Genomic DNA, 3,506 nt, shown 5'->3' with positions numbered 1-3,506 from the left:
CCACATTCACCCGGCACTCCACCTTAACACCGTGCCTGCGTGTCAAGTTTTCAAAGCACCGCCCAGGAAAAAATGTACTGTGAAATTTTTTACAGTTCTACTTTGAAATTTTGATGGTAATTTGGCCACTTCATGGTTCTACTGTGAACTTTCATAGTAATCTAGTTGACAGTTCCACTATAAACTTTCACAGTAAAACACTGAATTATTTCACAGTTCTACTATAAACAATTTCATAGTAAAACTGTAAACCTGATTAATTATTTTACTATGATGTTTAACAGTTCCACTGTAAACTTGGTAAACAGTTTTACCCTGGACTTCACAGTTTACTTTGTAATTACTGTACTTTGACATTAATTATACAATACAATACAATGTATAGATCTCACAACTCCATTTATTAAGCAACGGTATAATTTCAAACACAGGCACAAAAACAACTGGTAAGGATTCCTTCTAAATGGTAAACTGATAACACATGTACCAACTTGGCATTCTATATTGTAATGTTAAATGCATTAAAATAATAGTAATATAAAAAATAATAGTAACAGATTGTATTTGTTATATAATAACATAATTATATTACACTTAATAATTTATTTTACGATGGTAATTATACAATAATATAATTTTATTACACAGTAATATATACAATTATATAACTGAATAATGTATTGTGGTATAAATCTATATATAAACTCTATACATACATAATGAAAAATCTCATTCATAAGCATTCCTTATGCATTTAATTATGGCAGTATTGGGTGCTTGGATGTGTCCTATGTCTGAGTGTATGTGGGGTGTGAATTGTGACATGAATTACACCTCTTGTTTTCCTAGCTTGTCCACATTGTTGAATTTGCTGGTGAAGTACACTTTCTGGACCTCCTTCATGGGGAAATCTGTTCGGCCACCTTTAAAAATGCAAAAAATAAATAAATAAATAAATAAATAAAAATAATCAAACATTTGCCGCCATCACCTCTAAGCTACAGGGGCCCTAATATATTTCATCAGCAATGTCTTACATCTGATGTATCATAAGGCATATATTTGGTAAGCGTATCATTAATTACCATTAATTGTTATGGTGCAAAAAATATTTATTGCTGAAAAACATGACTTACCTTCATCTGCACTAAAGCACTGACGCAGACAGATCTTCTCTCTTTTTAATTTCATTATTTTAGTAGCTCAGACTGCCTTAAGATGGATTGGCATGGCCCGTCTGATTCACTAGTTACTAGAAAAAGAATCAAACAATTAATATCAGCAGCTATGCAATCAGTACACAGTTTAGCATTTAGTAACACACCCAACAGAAGCTGAAAACAGTCAGGGCTTTAAGCATATATAGATATGCAGCCGGGCACAAAGGCAGATGAATGGATGGATGAAAAGACATTGTCAGCACCAAAACTGTAAAGAAGTGAGTTGTTTTACATATTTTAACACAAATTTATTTTAAACACAATCTGTTTTTAAAAAATCAATTAGCACCTACTTTAAGTTTCCCAGATCCAGGCCTCCTTGTAATTTTCTCTTTTACAGCATAGTCCTAGAATGAAATGATTTAGAATATGTAGTTATCTGAGTTATCTACAAAAACAGTAACATTCTGTGGATGTGGTTGTAAAGCAATGTACTGAAACTTGCTGCTACTATCATGAACAAGAATATGAAAAACCCATCCTTATGTGCTGATGTAAATGTAGGCAGATACTGTTATCTACAATACCCGGGTCTTCTCTGTTGGACACTGAGACTCTCTCAACCGCAGCATCCCTCCTTGACATGTGGTCATTTTCCTGGAATAAAAATACTGTTTTTAATTTCATATTTAAAATCTGTAGTTAACAGAATGCTACAATAGCTTAAACACAGTGGCACAAATGCAGGGTTTTCCCTGGGTTGTTGGTGGGCTTACGTGGTGTGGTCACTGGGCTTGGGCTTAGGTGGTGCCCAGGTTTTATAGGGAGTAGGGAAAGAGTAGGAAAACCTGAAATGTGTGTTAATAGACATTTCCTGAATAAATCATATAAACTTTGATCAACTGCCCCAGTTTCACAGCAATAATTTAAAGCACACATATCACCCATCATTCCAAAGAAAATGCTGGACCTCCACTATTTTAAGAGCAACTTGCAGGTTAACGTTCACTTTTAATTAAGACGTGTATAAATAAGATATAAAAGGTGAACTGTCTTGTAGGAAATATTAAAAGCATTTATATTATATTATATTATTATTATATTAGGCATAGTAAATATATTATTGTTTATTATTATAAACTGTTTAAGTTAATGACTTACCATCGAACTTCAGGGTTTAGCGCGCGCCGCTTCACCAACGTCTTTTTATCCATTTCTCACTTTCCAGGTAAACAGTTTAACCGTTGATGAGATTTTCCGTCGTCAGATTCTTGTTCTTTAATAAGTTCTGACTCAATAACACATGTGGCAGGAACTTTATATTTAAGCAGATACACAGCGCGGACTTTAACAGACTCGTTTTTGAGAATTAAATCACTGAAACTGACACTAAATTTGTATTTCCGCGGTTCACCTGACGCGAAGCTCGAGACGCTTGGTTGAAATAACGGTCTCAAATCAAGTGCGCATGTGCGCATGCCCAGATGTCCAGACTGACATGATGTCTGACATGATGTGTGTAGAAGAGAGGTTTGCTCAGAACAGGCAGAATAAAAGGTTATAAAGTCATCTGTCTGATGTTTTTCATGTCATGTAATTAACTTACCCCCACACACATACATTTACACCCTTCATTCACATACCTACTTTAAATAATCCATAAATATTATATACATTATTATTGTCTTGATATTTGAGTATTGTCATTTACCTATGTGACCATAGTTAAACTGTAAATTACTGTAAACATCAAACATTAGAAGAGGTGACTATGAACTATTCCTAGTTGAACTTTAAACTGTAAGTTGACTGAATTTCACAATTCAACAATATCATGTTTACAGTTGAACTGTAAACTTCACAGTCAATATTATTAAACACCAGAGGAGGTGGCCATGAACTTCATGGTAACATGAGAGTTCACAGTTGTACTTATGGTCAAGCTGTAAAAGTGACAGTAGAACTATGAACTATTATGGTTCAACTGTAAACTTAACAGTTTTACTGTAAACTTCACAGTCAATATTATTAAACACTGAAAAGGTTACCATGAACTTCGTGGTAACATGAGAGTTCACAGTTGTACTCATGGTCAAACTGTAAAAATGACAGTAGAACTGTGAACTATTATGATTCAACTGTAAACTTAACAGTTTTACTGTAAACTTTACAGTCAATATTATTAAACACTGAAAAGGTTAGAATGAACTTCATGGTAACATGAGAGTTCACAGTTGTACTCATGGTCAAACTAAAAATGACAGTAGAACTGTGAACTTTTATGGTTCAACTGTAAACTTAACAGTTTTACTGTAAAACTTCACAGTACATTTTTTCCTGGGCAGC

At 33.8% G+C, this 3,506-nt stretch overlaps 1 long non-coding RNA gene across 1 annotated transcript; it reads right to left on the bottom strand.

Moving 5' to 3' along the window:
* Positions 1 to 601: 601 nt before the first annotated feature.
* Positions 602 to 2,378, bottom strand: LOC134326975 (uncharacterized). The gene is made up of 5 exons (XR_010014661.1): positions 2,322 to 2,378; positions 1,748 to 1,817; positions 1,514 to 1,567; positions 1,137 to 1,252; positions 602 to 923 (listed from the first exon to the last, which is right to left on the bottom strand). It is a non-coding gene; the product is annotated as an uncharacterized LOC134326975 (long non-coding RNA).
* Between the last annotated feature and the right edge of the window lie 1,128 nt (positions 2,379 to 3,506).

This window comes from Trichomycterus rosablanca, chromosome 14 (genome assembly GCF_030014385.1).
Source record: "Trichomycterus rosablanca isolate fTriRos1 chromosome 14, fTriRos1.hap1, whole genome shotgun sequence".
In the NCBI taxonomy this organism is placed as follows: Eukaryota; Metazoa; Chordata; class Actinopteri; order Siluriformes; family Trichomycteridae; genus Trichomycterus; species Trichomycterus rosablanca.
This window is presented reverse-complemented; position numbering and strand designations above follow the sequence as displayed.